Consider the following 20,877-nt stretch of genomic DNA (forward strand, 5'->3'; position numbering starts at 1 on the left):
CATGAAATATTAAGCAAGTTTCTTCATATCTTTAAATCTCCATGTTTTAACTGTAAAGGGATAATAGCATTGACCTAAGAGGATTCTTTTTTCTAAGTAAGAATATTATACAAAGAATGCTGTGCATGGTGCCTAAAAATATCAAGCACCAATGACCAATAAATGTCAGTTATTGTTATTCTTTTACCCTTGTGTGGCCCTATAAAGAAAAAGACAATTACAATGGAGCAAACTAGGGTGCACAGCTATAGTCCCAACTACTTGGGAGGCTGAGGCAGGAGGATCCTTTGAGCTCAGGATTCAACATTGCAGTGAGCTATGATTGTGCCATTGCACTCCAGCCTGGGTGACAGAGCAAGACCCCATCTCAAAAAAAAAAAAAAAAGGAACAAACTAGAACTGGGCCTGAGAAGAAAGTCTAAGTATCAAGACTATAGCTTGTTGACATCTCCTGGTCAAGACAGAACATCAATGACTAAACATTCACAGTAGATTATTCAAAGAGGATATTACCATTTTGTATGCTTAGATTTGGCCTTATCAAGGGGCATGATTTTGAAGGGCATATGACTACTAGCAAGTGGTCTTCTTAGGGATGACCCACACTTAGAAAAGAGGATAACCATCAACATCCTGGAGAACTTAATAGGGGGGTAATTATCAGGCAGAGCTTCTTTGAGAAACTACTTTCCCTTCCTCCCTCCCTTCCTCCCTCCTTTCCTCCCTCCCTCCCTCCCTCCCTCCCTCCCTCCCTTCCTTCCTTCCTTCCTTCCTCCCTCCCTCCCTCCCTCCCTCACTCGCTTCTTCCCCTCTTCCCTCCCTCCCTTCCTCCCTTTCTCCCTCCCTTTCTCCTTTCCTCCCTCCCTCCCTTTTCTCTCTCCCTCCCTCCCTCTCTCCCTCCTTCCCTACCTCTCTCCCTTCCTCCTTTCTTTCCTCCTTCCCTTCCTCTCTCCTTTCCTCCCTTCCTTCTTCCCTCCTTCCCACCTTCCCTCCTTCCTTCCTTTTTTCTCTCTCTCTTTCTTCTTTTTATTTTTTTGAGACACAGTCTCACTCTGTTACCCAGGCTTGAGTGCAGTAGTGCAATCATGGCTCACTGCAACCTCTGCCTCCCAGGCTCAAACAATCCTCCCATCTCGGCCTCCCAAGCATCTATGACCACAGATGTGCACTGTCACACCTGGATTTGTTTTGTTTTTTGTAGAGACAGGGTCTTGCCATGTTACCCAGGTTGATCTTGAACTCCTGGGCTCAAGCGATTCTCCCACCTTGGCCTCCCAAAGTCCTGAAATTACAGGTGTGAGCTACCATGCCCTACCTTGTTCTCTCTCAGTCACACAAGTATTGCAGTCTGACAGAGGGAAGAGGCAGCTGCAAACCATATGCTAGAGAGCCCCATTGCCTCTGAACATTTTTCATGTACAGTGAGATTAATTTCATTCAACTAATGTTTATTGAGTACTTATTCTATTCTGTGTCAGGCGAGATGCTATGAGCTGAGAATAAGATATTAAAGGGAATAAGTGGTTCTACCCCTCCTGCCCTGCCCTTGTGGACTTCAAGTCCAGTGGGGGGAAAGACATCAATCACATGATCATCTAAATAAATGTAAAAATATAACTGTGGTAAGTGCTATTAAGGAAAAGTATGTGATGTTATGAAATAGTGTAATACAGGAACTTCAGTCAGAGATTATAGAAGACTTCCTGGAGGAAGAAATGCTAGGTAATGATGAAGGGAAGCAGTTCTCAGAGTAAACAGCTTGACATGCCAAGGTCCTACAGTGGAAGAAAGTATGACACCTGCTAGAGTTTGCTTTTTCTTTTTCAGAAAGAGTCTTGCTCAGTCTCCCCAGGCTGGAGTGCTCCATCTCAGCTCACTGCAACCTCTGCCTCCCAGGTTCAAGTGATTCTTGTGCCTTAGCCTCCTGAGTAGGTGGAATTACAGGTCTATGCCACCATGCCTAGCTAATTTTTGTATTTTTAGTAGAGATGGGGTTTCACTATGTTGGCCAGGCTGGTCTCGAACTCCTGACCTCAAGTGATCCTCCTACCTCTGCCTCCCAAAGTGTGGGGATTACAGGCATGAGCCACCAGCCTAATTTGGATGTTTGACCCCTCTGTATCTCATGTTGAAATTTGATCCCCAATGTTGGAGGTGGACAGAGTGAGAAGTGTTTGGGTCACAGGAGCGGATCCCTCATGAATAGCCTAGTGCAGTCCTCACAGTAATGAGTGAGTTCTTACTGTATGGCTTCCTGAGCAAGCTAGTTGTTAAAAAAGAGCCAGGCACCTCCCCTACTCTCTTTCACCATGCGGTCTCCACACTGGCTCCCCTTCACCTGCGCCATGAGTGGAAGGAGGCTGTGGCCCTCACCAGAGGCAGATGCTGGCACCAAGCTTCTTGCACAGCCTGCAGAACTGTGAACCAAATACACTTCTTTGCCTTGTAAATTACCCAGTCCCGTGTATTGATTCATAGCAATGTAAACAGAGTAAGCAACATCTTAGAGAGAAAATGTCAGAGTGACAGAAGACAGCTAAGATGTCCTAATAAGAACTAATATCTATTGAGCAAAAATCTATTGTGCTAATATTTATTGATCCTACTAAGTAAATTCTAAGCACTTTATGTTGCTCTTCATGACAATTCTAATTGGGAAATACTATTGTTATCCCTGTTTCACAGATGAAGCAACTGAGGCATAGAGGAGTTAAATAACTTATGCAAGGTTATCCAGTTAGTAAAAGGTAGAACTGAAATTGAGATTAGTTGGAAGAAATAGGAAAGGACCAAAACATGCAGTGGTTCACAGACTAGGTTAAAAGATTTTTTGGTAAAAGAAATAAGAAGTCACTGAAGAAGTGTGCATTTCATTTCAAAACAGTCACCCATTTGCATTTCAAAATGGTCACTCTAGCTGTAGCATGGAGGACTGGTTGAAAGGTTGGGAAGAGTGCATGCTGAGAAACCATTTAGAAGGTGACTGCTGTTGTCTGGCTAAGAGCTAATAGAAGCAGGGCTAGAGAGTTGGCCCTGGGCTGGGAATGGTGGCTCAGGCCTGTAATCTCAGCACTTTGGGAGGCCAAGGCGGGCGGATCACTTGAGGTAAGGAGTTCAAGACCAGCCTGGACAACATAGTGAAACCCCATCTCATGGCACAAAAGTAGTCATGAAAGAAAAAATACAAATAAAAAAAAAAAACAACAACCCCATCTCTGTTAAAAATACAAAAATTAACTGGGCATGGTGGCACACACCTGCAGTCCCAGTTACTCGGGAGGCTGAGGCATGAGAATTGCTTGAACCTAGAAAGCGGAGGTTGCGGTGAGCCAAGATTGTGTCACTGCACTCCATCCTGGGGACACAGAGTGAGACTCTATCCAAAAACAAACAAACAAAGAAGAAGAGTTGGCCCTCGAGAAGCGCAATGTGGTTGTGTCTGTGATAAAGTGGATGAGGAGGGACAAGGGCATGAGGGCATGGGGGGAAGGAAGTATTGAGGATAATACTTAAACTTCTGGCTGGTGTCACTGTGTAAACAGTGGTGTCATTTTCTCATGCATAGAACACAGGAAGGAACAGAAGCACACCTGGGCGTAAGAAGGAATGTCATGAACGGGAGGTATTTTGAGACATCTCCACTGCAGATGTCAGAAAACAACTTGATTTGCAGGGCTGGGGCTCAGAAAGGTCTGTACTAGAGATTTAAATTGGGGAGTCATCTATGACGAGTAGTGCAGTATCTAGAGACAAGGAACCTGATGAGATTGCTTAAGGAATGTGACGAGTGAGGAGAAGATTGCCCAAAAACTGGGAGGAAGCCGAAGCTTTCCTTGGCCTCGATTCTGTCTTTCACCTCTTTTTTCTATCTTACGGATCCACACTCGCTCCTCTGTAAGATCCAAGTGGAAGTCAGAAGGAGAAACATGAAGAAAATAATGTAATGGATTGAGGCTGGGCACGGCGGCTCACACCTGTAATCCCAGCACTTTGGGAGACCAAGGTGGGCAGATTACCTGAGGTCAGGAGTTCGAGACCAGCCTGGCCAACATGGTGAAACCCCCTTTCTACTAAAAATACAAAAATTAGCCAGGTGTTGTGTGCATGCCTGTAATCTCAGATAGTCAGGAGGCTGAGGAAGGAGAATCACTTGAACCTGGGAGGCAGAGGTTGCAATGAGCCGAGATTGTGCCATTGCACTCCAGTCTGGGTGACAAGAGTGAAACTCCATCTCAAAAAATAAATGAAAATAAAAATAATATAGTGGATTGAGTTAACCCTTGGGAAACTATCACTTGTTTTTTCTTTTCTTTTTTAACCTTTAAACATTTTTTACTGACAAACATTATACATATTTATGGTATACAATTTTTTTCTCTAAGTTTTTGGGGAACAGGTTGTGTTTGGTTACATGAATAAATTCTTTAGTGATGATATCTGAGATTTTGGTGCATCCATCACCTGAGCTGGGTACACTGTACTCATACCCCCAACCCACCCTTTCCCTCCGAGTCCCCAAAGTCCACTGTATTATTCTCACGCCTTTGCATCCTCATAGCTTAGCTCTCCATCTTTTTCTTTTCATCAAGTTTGAAGCATTCCTTGTAAAAGAAAATCACTATTTTAGAAGTACTATTATGCTGGCTGGGCATGGTGGCTCACACCTGTGATCCCAGCACTTCGGGAGACCAAGGCAGGCAGATCGCTTGAGCCCAGGAGTTCGAGACTAGCCTTGGCAATATGGCAAGGCCCCCATCTCAAGAAAGAAAAGAAAAGAAAAGAAAAGAAAAGAAAAGAAAAGAAAGAAAGAAAGAAAGAAAGAAAGAAAGAAGAAAGAGAGAGAGAGAAAGAGAGAGAGAGAGAAAGAAAGAGAGAGAAAGAAACTCTCTTATACCTTAATCCTGTGAGTATCTTCTTAATTCTACTCAAAAACCATTATTCCTATAAAATGACAAATGTAAACCAAAAATAAAATTCTGAGCCCCCGCCCATCAACCATCTGAATGACTTCCTCCTTAGCCAGGCACTTTAAAATTTAACCTGAAAGACTGGTTCAGGCCATGACGCAAAGTGAGGATCAGACATGCATCATTATACATCTCCAGTGTGAACATCAATACAGACCTTACATCTGAAAAGAGACATTTGGAGGGAGGGGGCAGAATTGAGGGAAGAAAAAATAAAAAAACACTGACTATCTATTCTCTACCTGGAAGCTTCATCTGCATGATACAACTTTGGTCTTCATAACCTCTTATCGCAAGGCAGACATTTCTATCCATTGATAACTCTTCCAACCTAATGCCAATTAGAAAAACTTTAAATCTACCTATAACCTGGAAGCCCCCCACCCTGCTTCAAGTTGTCTCGCCTTTTGGGATTGGATCAATGTATATTCTAAATGTAGTTCAAGTCTCATGTCTCCCTAAAATGTATAAAATCAAGCTGTGCCCTGACACCTTGGGCACATATCCTCAGGACCTCCTGAGGGCTATGTCACAGGGTATGGTCACTCATATTTGGCTCAGAATTAATCTCTTCAAATATTTTACAGAGTTTGACTCTTTTCATGGACACAACTTAGATTAAGCACATTCAGATAGTAACCTGCCAGACGGTACTCCCAAAGGCTTAAAAAAATACTTCAGTTTCTAAAGGAGGTTGTCTTATAGACATGGGATAACTTGAGCACTCAGAGAGGTTTACTCCTTGTTGTTTTTAAAGTCTTGATTGCTAGAGTAATTATTTCATCATAGCCTGCTAGGCATGGAACAAGGAAAGGCAACTACCAAGAAAAAATATACATCTAGCTCCGATAACATCTTTTCATGCCATTACTTAAATAACTCTGGTGTGGGCACTTATTTAACATGAGAGTTTTTACGAAGAAAAATCTGAACTTTAAAGAAAAAGAAAAAGAAAAAAACACACACAAAACCTCTTTTGGTTCATAAGCCATTGAGGATGAACTCTATTTTCTATTAGTCAAATTTTCTTCCCATTCTGACAGGGACTTGTCAGAATGAATTCCCTGAAGTGACTGAGCAATGCAGAAATGGAAACTAAAGAGGTGAGCAGAGCGAGCCATGTCATTATTTTCTGGACCAGTGATATCAACAAAGCACATAGTTTCAACCTCAATTTTGTGACAGTCTGAGTTACATACACACACACACACACACACACACACACACACACACACACATATATATATATATATATATATATATATATATATAAAACTTCTTTTTTTGAGATGGAGTCTTGCTCTGTTGCCCAGGCACAATCTTGGCTCACTGCAATCTCCACCTCCTGGGTTCAAGTGATTCTCTTGCCTCAGCTTCCCTAGTAGCTGGGACAACAGGTGCTCATCACCACACCTGGCTAATTTTTGTAATTTTAGAAGAGACAGGGTTTCACCATGTTGGCCAGGATGGTCTCGATCTCTTGACCTTGTGATCCCTCCATCTTGGCTTCCCAAAATGTTGGGATTACAGGTGTGAGTCACCGTGCCCAGCCTGAGTTAATACTTACTGAGGGTATCCAGAATGAGTTGAACACTTCTCAGCAGGAAACAGAAAAACGATGGCACATTCAAATTAAGACAGGCCCAGTGGTTTGAATGAAAGGGACTATATCCAAACGTGGGAAGTGTGCAGGAAAACCAAATGGAATAGCACAGCATCCCTCACCTGCTATTACCTCTAGGCATGAAGGGACAAGTTGAGAAAACAGTTAACAAATCCAGAAAGAGAAACTCAAGAGTTTGTGGAGAGGGATACCTTGAGGAGAGCTCTGATCTTTGATGGAAGGACACGGCCAGCTGTGAGTGATCCAGCTTGGAGGCAACTAATAGAGTAAATATCCTCACTTCACTCCATCCTCTTTGCCGGGGGTTCCCACCAGCCAATCACTGATGTGGTTCATACAGGTCAGCCTCTTGGGTCAGAGAGCAGGATAGAGAAGGAAGGGGAGGAGTGAGAGAGACAAACTGGAAGACAACAGAAAGAGGAAGACAGCAAGTCAATGACTAAAATCTGTGGATAGAAGTTGTTAGAATGCGGGTAGGGTGGTGGCATTGGTTTCATGTGGGAAAGCCTGAGAAGTTGGCTCCAGGAGTTACAGTTTAACGTATCCATAATCAATATGGCAATATCAATGCTAAAACTAGTGGATGTGATCCAATTAAATCCGTATGACTATTTCTTGGAAATTTTATAGAAATTAGGCAGAAACAAATTACTTCCAAGTTTCCTTGCAGACTTGGGTAATTTCATCCTATATTTGTTGAAAGTCAAGTAAAAGTAATACCTTGGCAAAAGTACTAAAGAAAGACATGCGTTTTCTTTATTTTTGGTAAAGGAGATTTTCAAAAACTCATACCAAACTGAAAATTCTCTCTATATAAAAATATTCATCACAGCAAAGAGAAAAATGCTGGAAAAAACTTCATTTCTAATAGCAGGGGAATACTTAAGAAAATGATCATATGTTCATTCAATGCAATATTTTGCAGGATTAAACAATTACAAATACAAGGAATTGTGAAACAGTATGGAAAATGCATACAATATAATGTTTGGTGAAAGAAAAGCAGGAATTGAAGTTTTATATATACTCCGATTATAATTTTTAAAAAAATACGTGGGTTGGTCTGAGTGTAGTTGGTGTTTACAATTACTTAATCACGGCCAGTTAGGGGTTTCTTTGTTCCATCACCATTCCACTGTTCCACTTGACTAGTCTTGAAAAAATATGAAAACAAAAAATGAAGTTTCTAGAAATTAAAATAGTTTTATTAAATTGGTGAAACAACAGAAAATTATTTCCGCTCTTAATTTTTCAAATTTTTAATACCGTAAGATCACATTTTATTTAAATATTTTTACATGTTAGAGACTTAAATATGTTTCGCTTATTTTAATTATTTAAATATACTATTTTTACTTTATTTATCTTTATTTATTTATTTACATATAGAGACAGGATCTCAGTATGTTACCCAGGCTGGTCTTGAACTCCTGGGTTCAAGAGCTCCTCCTACCTTGGCTTCCCAAAATACTGAGATTACAAGCATAAACCACTGAACCCAGCCTAAATATATTATTATTATTACTATTATTATTTTGAGATAGGGTCTTGCTCTGTCACCCAATAGGGTCTTGCTCTGTCACCCAGGCTAACATGCAGTGGCACGAACTCTATAGTGGGGCCCTATAGCCTTGACCTCCTGGGCTCAAGTGAGCCTCCTACCTCAGCCTGCTAAGCAGCTGGGACCACAGGTACAAGCCACCATGCTTGCCTAATTTTTTTTTGTAGAGACAGAATCTTGCCATGTCTCCCAGGCTGCTTTCGAACTCCTGGGCTCAAGTGATCCTCTCAACTTGGCCTCCCAAATTGCTGGGATTATAGGCGTGAGCCACTGCACTCACCCTAAATATATTATTTTTAAATGCAATAAAGATCGTACCTCATGGAAGACTGATAATTTTTCATATCTTGATGTGGGTGAAGGTTGTCTGGGCATACACATAGTAAAACACACACACACACAGACACAGATAGGTTTTTGTTCATGGTTTCTGGCTCATAACTCCTATGGCTCTTGTTATAACATTGGGGCACTTTACACCTCAGAAACGGGTCTCAGAAAACAGAATCTCTGACATTTTCCTGCCCTCTTTTCACCTGCTCCTTTCTCTCCAAGGCAGGAATCTTCTCCTCTTTTTCTGTCTTGGAGTTGGCCATAAAGAAATTTTCTGACCTACCTTGTCCAGGTCATAACTTATTTCACAAGGGGTTCTGCCCCCTACCTGGAGGAAGGAATGCTGCACAGAGAAGCCAAGAAAAATTCGAGAAGACAGGCCTTCCTGGATTTCCCTGTTCAGTCTGCTGCTATTAGATCATACTTCTTTTTTGTCTAATCACATTTCTACATGGTTGTCAATCACACCTATCTAATGAAATCTCCATCAAAGGCCCAAGAGCACAGGATTCAGAGAGCTTCCAGATAGCTGGAGGTTCCTGGAGGATGTTGCTCTTGGAGAGGGTGTGGAAGCTTTGCCCTCCTTTCCCCCTTACTGCACCCTATGCCTCTCTTCTCTTCATCTGTATCCTTTATAATACAATGGCAAATGTAAGTGTTTCTCGGAGCTCTGTGAGCAGCTCTGGCAAATTAATTGAGCCCAAAGAGGGGGTCATGGGAATGCCAACTGGAAGCCAGTTGGTCAGAAGTTCCGGAGGCCTGAACTTGCAACTGGTGTGTATATAGGGGGAGGGGTATTGTTGGGACCGAGCCCTTAACCTGTGGGGTCTGATGCCATCTTCAGGTAATGTCAGAATTGGATTGGAGGACACTCAGCCAGTGTCCCCGACAGAATTGATTGATTGCTTGGTGTGTGGGAAAAAATTCACACTCATTTGGTCACGAAGTCTTCTGTGTTGATTGTTGTTAACATAGTGAGAGCCTAGAAAAAGCACTGTGAAAAAAATATTCAGCTGAACCAATTCCTAATGGACCAGTCTGCCTTTTTACATCTGAGAACAGTCTGCAGCTTTGCCCAAAAAGATAATGTTTGTGTTCGGGGAGGGGAGTTCCTTTCATCCGACTACATTCTACAGTCAGGACCCTCAAATGTTGAAGCTCATGATTAGTACCTGAGGTTTCTTAGTAAGAAGCAGATTTCTGGGCCCAACCCCCAGGGAATCTGATTTAGTAAATCTGGATGAGATCCAGGAATATGCATTTTTAGAAGCTCCTGAGAAACTTTGATGCAGGTAGTCCTTAGACCATCCTTTTTCAAACACAGTCTTTGGTTCTCATATAAAGGCCTACATTATTAATTAACCAGTTGCCACCGAAGGGCAATAAGCAAAAATTACACAAACACACATACACACACAAATATAAACACATACTTGAGGAAAGGTTATACCGATAAAGGCCTTAGGCCTTAGGCTGAGTTTAAGCAGAATGCAGGACCTATGTTGTGCAATTCCATACTTCTAAGCCCTGTTAACCAAATGCAGAGCCACACCTTCTGGCTACACAGGACCTTATTCATCAGCATAGCACTGGATCAAGAGGAGGACAGAACCCGTCATTTGTCAACTGCCTCATCAAACAAGGATCAGAGGTTCAGAGAAATTTTTTTAAAATTAAAAGATTCTATGCTTAGAGTGCTTGAAAAGATTCTAAAAGCCTAAGGTTTTTTAAGTAGCAGAATGTCTTTTTAAAGTCCAGATATTTGAATTCCTGACTCTCACCATCTAAAAATCTGTTGTGCAGATTTTCCATCAAATTGTCTATGGGTTCTACCCCTCCGGGAGCACCTCTGAGAGTGGGAAGCTCAGGGAGTTCTGAGGCAGCTCATTTTACCTTTGATGATCTTAATTGTTAAGAGTTCTCTACTGACAGAACTCCAGTCTGGCTTGATTTTTGCCCTGGTTCCTATCCACTTCAAATTTTGAAGACAATGATATTCTCTACCCTAAATCTTCCTTTGCCAAGCCCAACTTTCTAGCTCCTTCAATTACTCTTCATTTGTCATGTTTTCAACACTTCACACCTGGGGCAGGTTTTGAATATCTATCTCTAAGTGTGGCTCACCAAATGGAAGATAAGGCTTCAAGATCAGTGAGTAGATATGTGAAGGCTGCATGTGCAGTCTAACTATTTTGAAAGATTAGGGCTTAGGATACAAGAAAAAAAAGAAAAGAAAAAAGATCAATGAGAATTCTTGAATGTAGTTACTCATTTTCTGTAGACTTTATAGAGAAGATATGAAAAAAAGAGTTTTCCCTAAGTTATGTAATCATCATTATTCATCCATTCATTTACTTGATAATTGCATATTGAGTATCCATTCTGTAAATCACTAGGCTGGGTGTCAGAGATTATTTTTAGGGAAAGACAAGAGAAACTTCACTTGAGACACCAGCTAAGAAACAGAGTTGACTCCTGAATAATGTGGGGGCTAGGGGTGCTGATCCCACACACTTAAAAATCTGAATATAACTTTTGACTTACCCAAAACTTAACTAATAGCCTACTGTTGATGGGAAGCCTTATTGATAACCTAAGTTAATTAACACAAATTTTATATGTTGTATGTATTATATGCTATATTCTTATAATGTAAGGTGAACCAGAGAAAACAAAATGTTATCAAGAAAATCATAAGAAAGAAAAAATATATTTACTATTCATTAAGTAGAAATGGATCACCATAAAGTCTTTATACTCAATGTCTTCACATTGAGTAGGCTGAGGAGGAAGAGAAAGAGGAGAAGCTGGTCTTGTCTCTGGGGTGGCAGAAGGAGAAGAAAATGCATGTATAAATGGACCCATGCAGGTCAAACTTATATTGTTTAAGGGCCAACTGTATAATATAAAGAAGGTTAGAATAAGGGTAAGCATAGGAAACTATAAGAGATCCTTTTCCCCTGGCATATATATAAAAGTGTGGGAGTCAGGGAAGTCTCCTTGGAAGGATGACATCTAGAATATCCTCATCTAGATTAGCTGAGTGAACATTTCATGCACAAAACTGTACAAGGCTATTCTGACTCAGAGAGATTTAAATCATACCCATGCACAAGCTCTCTGGAATACAGAAGTCTGAACAGGCAATGAAACAATGTAACTTAAAAGATAAAGCAACTAAAATAATAGGTATCCTGAATGGATGGAACAGAAGACTATTAGTGGAAAAACTAGTGAAATCCAAATAAAGTCTACAGTTAATTGCATTCTGCCAATGTCAATTCTTTTTTTTTTTCAACAGAATTCTTTTTTTAAAAATATATATATTTTATTGCATTTTACGTTCTGGGGTACATGGGAAGAACATTCAGGATTGCTGCATAGGTACATACATGGCAATGTGGTTTGCCGCCTCCATCCCCATCGACTATATCTGGCATTTCTCCCCATGTTATCCCTCCCCAACTCCCTACCCCACACTGTCCCTCCCCTAGTACCCCAACCACAGACCCCAGTGTGTGATGCTCCCCTACCTGTGTCCATGTGTTCTCATTGTTCAACACCCACCTATGAGTGAGAACATGTGGTGTTTGATTTTCTGTTCTTGTGTCAGTTTGCTGAGAATGATGGTTTCCAGGTTCATCCATGTCTCTACAAAGGACACGAATAGTATTTTATGGCTGCATAGTATTCCATGGTGTATATTTGCCACATTTTCCCTGTCCAGTCTATCATCGATGGGCATTTGGGTTGGTTCCAAGTCTTTGATATTGTAAACAGTGCTACAATGAACATACGTGTGCGTGTGTCTTTACAATAAAAAGATTTATAATCCTTCGGATATATATTGCTGGGTCTAATGGAATTTCTATTTCTAGGTCCTTGAGGAATCGCCACACTGTCTTCCACAATGGTTGAACTAACTTACACTCCCACCAACAGTGTAAAAGTCTTCCTATTCCTCCACATCCTCTCCAGCATCTGTTATCTCTAGATTTTTTAATAATCGCCATTCTAACTGGCGTGAGATGGTATCTCAATGTAATTTTGATTTGCATTTCTCTGATGACCAGTGATAATGAGCATTTTCTCATGTTTTTTGGCCTCATATATGTCTTCTTTTGAAAAGTGTCTGTTTATATCTTTTGCCCACTTTTGAATGGGTTTTTTTCTTGTAAATTTGTTTTACTTCTTTGTAGATTTTGTATATAAGTCCTTTGTCAGATGGGTATATTGCAAAAATTTTTTTCCCATCCTGTTGATTGCTGGTTCCCTCTAATGCTTGTTTCTTTGGCTGTGCAGAAGCTCTGGAGTTTAATTAGATCCCATTTGTCTATTTTGGCTTTGTTGCCAATGCTTTTGGTGTTTTAGTCATGAAGTCCTTGCCTATGCCTATGTCGTGAATGGTTTTTCCTAGGTTTTCTTCTAGGGTTTTTATGGTGTCAGGTCTTATGTTTAAGTCTTTAATCCATCTGGAGTTAATTTTAGTGTAAGGTGTCAGGAAGGGATCCAGTTTCTGCTTTCTGCACATGGCTAGCCAGTTTTCCCAACACCATTTATTAAACAGGGACCTTTCCCCATTAAACAGGGAATTCTTTCCCCACAATGTCAATGTCTTAGCTTTGACAAATGTACCATGATGATGTAAGAGATTAACATTAGGGGGAGCTTGGGTGAAGTGTATATAGGAACTCTATGTACTATCTTTGCAACTTTTAAAAATTATTTCAAAACAAAAAGTGTGTTTATTTTTTAAAAAGGTAAAGACCCTGGGCACGGTGGCTCACACCTGTAATCCCAACACTTTGGGAGGCCAAGGTGGGCGGATCACAAGGTCAAGAGATTGAGACCATCCTGGCCAACATGGTGAAAGTCTGTCTCTAATAAAAATACAAAACTTAGCTGGGCATGGTGGCATGCACCTATAGTCTCAGCTACTCAGGAGGCTGAGGCAGGAGAATTGCTTGAACCCAGGAGGTGGAGGTTGCAGTGGGCCAATATCGCACCACTGCACTCCAGCCTGGCGAGAGAGTGAGACTCTGTCTCAAAAAAAAAAAAAGGTAAAGAAGCAACAAAATTAGTCTCTGATTATTCAAGAAATCAGTGCATTCCAAAGACACTGATAGAAAATCTTCTTCCAGCTCATTCGAAGCAAGGCCAACCACGTTGCAGTGTTTTAGCAACATTTCACTACACATAATTATTAACACATTACATAAATGATAAAATAACTTTCATCTGAGGAGTGTGAGACTTTTAAATTATCAGGCCTAGAGAGACATTAAAATGAGACAGCCATAGGTCCCACTCCCCACTTTGAGCTATAGATTCATCCCTTGAATTGCTTGCTAATGCCACAAATAAATTAACCTATTAATGCTTAACCTGACACTATATCCACACCCTATGTCTTAACTATGTATAGCCAATCACTGATAAATGTTGTTTCTACAAACCAATAAGAATTATTGACAACTTTGTATTCGTAACCCCTGTTGCATTTTTTGCCTTAAAAAAAATCTGCTTATAATACAGGCCAAATGGTGTTCATAACCAAGGCTACTTGGGTCTGATTCTCTCAGGCAGCTCTTCCCACTTTGGCTCAAGTAAACTTTTAAAATCTTATTTTGTGCTTAGGCCTCTTCCTCTTAGATCGACATAAAAAAGTTGTCTGAAACAGCATTAGGCAAAAAAACACTAGATGAAAACACTAAAAAAAATATATTGACATTAATATAGATTATAAGCATGAGGAGAAAAAAATTACCTTAAGAATTTCTCTGCTTTTGGAAAAACTTGTGGACTTCATTAAACTGTTGCTTGAAATTACCTTGGGGAATGGGACCAAGGAAACATATCATTTTGACCCTATGTGAATTTTCACTGCAAGACTTCTTTTTGGACAACAAGAATGTGTGATTTTTATAAATGTTTAAACTAAGTTCTTTTCTAAAATAGTGGAATATGCATTATGTAGAAGAAATAGCTATGTTTGAAATAGAAAACTAGCAATAATTGTAATAATAAAAATATAAAGAAATGTAGTAATCAAAAAGAAAGAAAGAGATTGCAGGAAGTCTGGAAGAGAATATATCCAAAATGTTAATGGTGCGTACATGTGATGGTAAGAGGAATTTTTAAATTCTGTATTTTATGATTGCTATGGTCGACATGAAAGCTTTTCATAATCATGAAGACTTAAAATTTACAACATTTAAACACATAATCATATCAATTTTTTGTACTTTTGTGATATTTGGTCCTACATGGGTCTTTAAATTTGACTAGATGCAAGTTTCAGAATGCAAATCATAAATTATTTTTAGAACACATCCTATCTAAAAAAAAAGACAAAATCGTGGTCAGTGATGCATGATTGGTATAGTTTCCTTTTCAAGGTTATTTAGAAAAAATAGCCACGTACAGGGGCTGCTTTCCAACACACAGGGACATGCTGTTTGAATACTCCTGCGAAATGTCTGAAACCAAATATTTGGTAAGTCATTCAAAAGAATTTCAAACCTCTTCTGTCTTCCTCTCCCTGTGGTTTCTCTTCTCATCTTCAGTTGAATATCCCTGAGACACCACAAACAAAACAAGTGCCAAATCAAATCCACTATCTCAGCTCCTTCACATTCCCAGACCTTGGTTCTTCTCCAACCTTTCCCTGAATTGAAAGTCAGGCTTGATCTTCTCCAGAAAACAAAACAAAACAAAAAACCCAAACAAACAGAAAGATCTGTAGGGGACTCCACTTCTCCCAGAAGGGTGCTAGGCCAGGGCGGCCACATTTCTCAGAGCTAAGGGGAACAGAAACTGGCAGGCAGAAGGAGGAAGCTCTCAAGAACAGCCCTGCAGTAGCCCTGAGGAGTAAGGAACACTTAGCAGCCAGGGTGAGTGTAAACTTTGGGAAGGAAGAGAGATGTTTAAAGGGAATTTATAGGAAAGCTTGCCTGTGTAAAGTGCTGCATCCCCCAGCCCCAATCCCAAGAGAGCACTCCACCTTCATCCCCAGGCTTCGAACAAGGCGGTATAGAAACTGACTGCCTGTGTTTGAACCAGGCTCCACCACTTACTGGCTGTATCACCTTGGTTAAGTCAGTTCACCTCTCTGTTCTCATTTCCTGAACTGATTGCCTCATCTGTAAAATGGGAATATGGTCCCGCCTACTTTATGAGGTCTTTGTGAGGATACCAAAACAACGACTCACTATGATTCTAAGAGCTATTTAGCCATGCATGAGTTAGCTATTGTTTTTCTGGGCTGTCAGACTTCAACAGATGCTGCTTTGAAGGTAGTCTGAGCAAACTCTAGCTCAAAAGGAATCTTGTAGAATTTGAGATACTATTTTGATTGTTACCATTATCCACTCAGTCACCCAATCACTCCTTTACCCCTAAACTTAATCAAGCTGTGTTGATTCTTACCCCTAAATAACTCTTTCCTCTCCAATGCCTCAATTTTTGCTTAGATTACTGCAAGAGCTACCAATATCTTTTTCCCTTCTTCAGCAACTTCCAGCCTTGATGTAGAAGGAAATCAAGATATTTTACCCCAAAATATATTTCTTTGATATATTTTGAGATGACGGCCGGAGGGCCATCAAACAGAATTGGCCCTGCAAAGCCGTCTTCTGTAGAGGAAATTTCCATCTGTAGAGAATCTACATTTGTGCAGCCAGAATTCCCTTGTCAGACCTAGGGAAGATTAACTAAGAGTCTGACACCTTTAGAGGTGAAAGAATTTGTCATCTATTTGGTCTGCTACCCACGAGTTTTCATCTATACAGCGAGGCCACCTTGCGAGGCAGCCCTCCTGTTCTGTCTCTCTCATAACTGTCTTGCCACTAAAGCATGGTTTACCACCATAGCCTGTTTTTGGCTGTGCTCTGAATCCATATTCTTTCTGTAACCTCAAGGTCGGGGGGCCTTCATTCTGAAAGCTCCTGTGTCATGAAAAACTATGATCAAATAAATTTGAATGCCCTTTTTCCTATTAATCGGTCTCTTGTCAAATATTTTCAGCAAACCTTCAGATGGTGAAGGGGAAGCTTTCCCTTGCCTTCAACAATGTCCTTCAAAATGGCACCAGATCCATGTGCATTACTGCCCAGCCTAAGCCCCACTAAGTTTGATCAAACAAAATCCATTGTTTTGTTTTCAACTCAATGCCTCACCCTCAAGTCCTCTTATTTCCCACCCACTTACTTCATCATTGCTAGTACTATAACTGGGTTATGGGGTGCACAGCTCCCCCAAGAGAATGTCGGAAGTTCTTGGTCTCCGCTCTCTCAAGAATAAGAGAGGGGACCAGGTGTGCTTGTAAATACTGGACTCAAAAGTTTGCAGAGAGTGATTTATTTTAGGTAAAGAGAAAAAAGGAGAAGAACAGACAAAACTTCCACGAGAGAGACAGAGAGTGTTCGTGGAAGGGGATCCAAACATGGAGTCCCAAGGGGTGTGGAAGAAGGGGACTTTTAATCTGGGAGGAACCCCCACCTTCTCTAAGACCCCTGACCAGTGAAAGGAGTTCCTTAGAACTTCCACTGGAGTGACTGATTTTTCATTCTTCCAACACCTGTGAAAATTAAAACAGAGACCCATAAATCTCCCAGATTGAGAGAGAGGGGTGGGGGGCATGGCGCTGGGAAGTTCTTGCCCTTAAAACTACATCCCCTTGTGGATCCGGAAAGAGAACACCTTCCCTCGGTACCCTCCTCATTCTGGCATGACTCCAGTTCAGGTCCTTCCATGTTTCCTCTTCTTTCTTGGGGTTGATCTTTTTGCTATAATTTACTAAATTTACTAAATACGATTGTTTAACAAATGACTTGCTATTTGATCTTCATGACACTGATAAAAAAATATTCTCTTCTACGAAGTCTTTCTCAGCAATCCCAGACAAAGTAATTTCCTCCTTTGTTTCTATATCACTTGGTACATACCTTGTCTTTTCACATAACCGGTTGTGCTGGAATTATGTGTTGATGAGCCTGACTCAATGACAGGGACTGAGCACATTTCTTTGTTTGCCCAGAGCCACCCCCACATGTCTGGCACATCAAAGATGTTTAATAACTATATAGTAAGTGAATAATAAATAAATGGGTTAGTATAACATCTCAAATAATATCTACATAGTGTTGATGAAAACAGTCAAACTCTGTAAAATATTTGAAGAGATTTATTCTGAGCCAGTTATGAGTGACTAATGGTCCATGACACAGACTCAAAAGATCCTGAAAACATGTGCCCAAGGTGGTTGGGCCACAGCTTTGTTTTAAACATTTTAGGGAGACATGAGACATCAATTAACACATGTAAGATATAGATTGGTTTGGTTCAGAAAGGTGGAACAACTAGAAATGGGGGCTTCCACATCACAGGCAGGTTCAAAGATTTTTCTGATTGGCAATTGGTTGAAAGTGTTATTATCAATAGAAAGGAATGTCTGGACTGTGGTAAGCATGTGGAGACCAAGGTTTTATCATGCAGACAAAGCCTCCAGTTTTTAAGAGAGAGGAGATTGTAAATGCTTCTTATCAGTTAAAGTCTCTTGTATCTGTAATTTCAAACAGGAGGAGGGTATAATGAGTCGTTTTGGCTCCCTTTTCTCATCATGGCCTGAACTCGTCTTTCAGGTTAGCTTTGGAATGCTCCTGGCTGAGAGGAGGGGTCCATTCAGATGGGTGTGGTGCCTTAGAATTTTATTGTTGGTTCACAGTTGATGGGAGAGTAAATGTTCACAGTTGATGGGAGAGTAAATGTGTAAAGGAGATACAAACAGTATACAGACTCCACCACTAGAGCACATGACTCTGGGCTAATTCCTCACACTCTCTGTGCCTCCCTTTCCTCCTCAACAAAATAATGACAATGATATCTTTATGTGTGTGTGTGAGTGTTCCATTAATCAATAAATGTAATTATATGTATTAGTTCCTGTTGTTGATCTTCTCGGAGAGAGTATTACTGTAAACCCCAGGAGAGACAGGGACTTTGTTTTTTGTTTGTTTGTTTTTTTGAGACAGAGTCTTGCTCTTGTTGCCTAGGCTGGAGTGCAGTGGCACAATCTTGACTCACTGCAACCTCTGCCTCCTGGGTTCAAGTAGTTCTCCTGCTTCAGTCTCCCAAGTAGTTGAGATTACAGGTGTGCACCACAACACCCAGCTAATTTTTGTATTTTTTGGTAGAGATGGGGTTTCACCATGTTGGCCAGGCTGGTCTCAAACTTCTGACCTCATGATCCACCTCCCTTGGCCTCTAAAAGTGCTGGGATTACAGGCGTGAGCCACTGCTCAGGGACTTCGTTTTGACTCACCATTTAATTTCTAACATTTGTTATGGCATTTCTTGTGGAATACGTTTGTTACTCAATAAAGATTCAAGCAGGCACAGTGGCTTATGACTACAATTTCAGCTACTTAAGAGGCTGAGGCAGGAGGATTGTTTGAGGCCAGGACTTTGAGACTAGACTGGGCATCAGAGCAGGATCATGTCTCTACAGAAAATTCAAAAATTGGCCAGAGGTGGTAGTGTATGCCTTGAGTTCCAGCTACTCAGTAGGCTGAATTGGGAGGATTTCTTGAGTTGGGAAGTTTGAAGCTACAGTGAGCTATGATTGCATCACAGCACTCTAGCCTAAGTGATGGAATGAGACCCCCCCATCTCTTTATTTTTTTGAGACAGCCTCACTCTGTTGCCCAGGCTGGAGTGCAGTGGGCATAATTTTGGCTCACTGCAACCTCTGCCTCCCAGGTTCAAGGGATTCTCCTGCCTCTGCCTCTTAAGGATTCATCTTATTAGTTAGCTAAAATTGGTGTCATTTGCTGGATATCATTTATCAAAAAATGATGGGGCTGTGGATGTTTGACCTTTAAATATGAAATGCACATCTTCTCCTGAGCCACAGTTACCAGTTCGTTGACTTTTCAGAGTTTGTTGACTTATCCGGAGTAGCTGGGATGGTGCCCACAACTCTACTCAACTAATTTTTGTATTTTTTTTTTTAGTAAAGACAGGGTTTCACCATATTGGCCAGGCTGATCTTGAACTTCTGACCTCAGGTGATCTGCCTCCCTCAGCTTGCCAAAGTGCTGGGATTATAGGCATGAGCCACTGCATCTGATGCCCCCATCTCTTAAAAACAAAAGATAATTGTGGAATGAGCATAAATATAATAAAAAGAGAACATAAAATAATTAGAAATGCACTCACATAACAAAGGGCAAGTGAGAATGCATTTGTGCATTTGACACAAAGCACAAAACTGTTGCTAAGTCACCTTAGGTGCTCACCACTGAGGGATGAATAAGGGGGACAGTTCTGGAGGCTAGGAAGTCCGAGATCAGATTTGATGTCTAGTGCGAACCTGCTTCCTAGTTCCTAGTTTTCTCTTGTGGCAGAAAGTTGATCAGAAAGCTCCCTGGGGTCCCTTTCATCAGGGCACTAATCCTATTCATGGGAGCTCCACCCTCATGAACTAATCAGCTGCAAAAGCCAGCACCTGCTAATACTTAGGGTTAGGATTTTAACATATTAATTTGGAGGGGACACTAACAGTTAGTCTATAATACAGTGTAAATAATGACAACTAAGAATACTTACATAGGCCAAGCACTGCAGGTGGCTCATGTCTGATATCCCAGCACTTTGAGAGGCTGAGGTGGGAGGATTGTTTCAGCCTAGCAGTTCAAAACCAGTCTAGGCAACATAGCAAGACCTTAGCTCTAAGAAAAAAAAATCAGCCAAATGTGGTGTTGCACATCTATAGTTCTAGTTACTTGGAAGGCCAAGGCAGGAGGATTGTGGATTGCTGAACCCAGAAGTTCAAGGCTGCAGTGAGCTATGGTCTCACCCCTGCACTCCAGCCTGGGTGATACAGCAATATCCTGTCTCAAAAAAACAAACAAACAAAAAAACTCACACAGTAAATAAAACTGAGCAAATTTTCTATACAGTAAGTCCTCACCTAATGTCACCAATATGTTCTTGGAAACTTCAACTTTAAGCAAAATGATGTATAATGAAACCAATTTTACCATAGGCTAATTGATACAATCAAGAGTTATGTTCCTATGGCATATATCTGGTCATAGAAACATCATCAAACTTCTAAATAAAGACCTAACACACTTTAATATTAAACATTAAAATAAATAAATGTTTAAAGATAAGACAGATAAATAAAAACAAGTAACATAATTATTTACTTGATTTTTGGTGAGTCGGTGAGTGACAGCAGTAGTAGTGGTGGTGGTTAAATCACAAGTATTTGCAAAGCAAAATTTGTAAGAGGCACCTCCTACCACTACACAGTGAAAAAACAAACAATAACCAATATGGCAGCCTCACTGAGCACCTTCATACCACATCGTTTATTGTTGTGCATT

At 40.7% G+C, this 20,877-nt stretch overlaps 1 long non-coding RNA gene across 1 annotated transcript in view; it reads right to left on the reverse strand.

Annotated features, from left to right (window-relative positions):
• Positions 1-6,875: 6,875 nt before the first annotated feature.
• LOC144581795 (uncharacterized) overlaps positions 6,876-20,877 on the reverse strand; it is a 45,590-nt gene continuing 31,588 nt past the window's right edge. The window contains exons 2-3 of the long non-coding RNA XR_013533025.1: positions 12,019-12,136; positions 6,876-6,991 (exon numbers count right to left, since the gene is read on the reverse strand). This is a non-coding gene — a long non-coding RNA (uncharacterized LOC144581795). The remainder of the gene's footprint in view (positions 6,992-12,018; positions 12,137-20,877) is intronic.

This window comes from Callithrix jacchus, chromosome 3, assembly GCF_049354715.1.
Source record: "Callithrix jacchus isolate 240 chromosome 3, calJac240_pri, whole genome shotgun sequence".
NCBI lineage: Eukaryota > Metazoa > Chordata > Mammalia > Primates > Cebidae > Callithrix > Callithrix jacchus.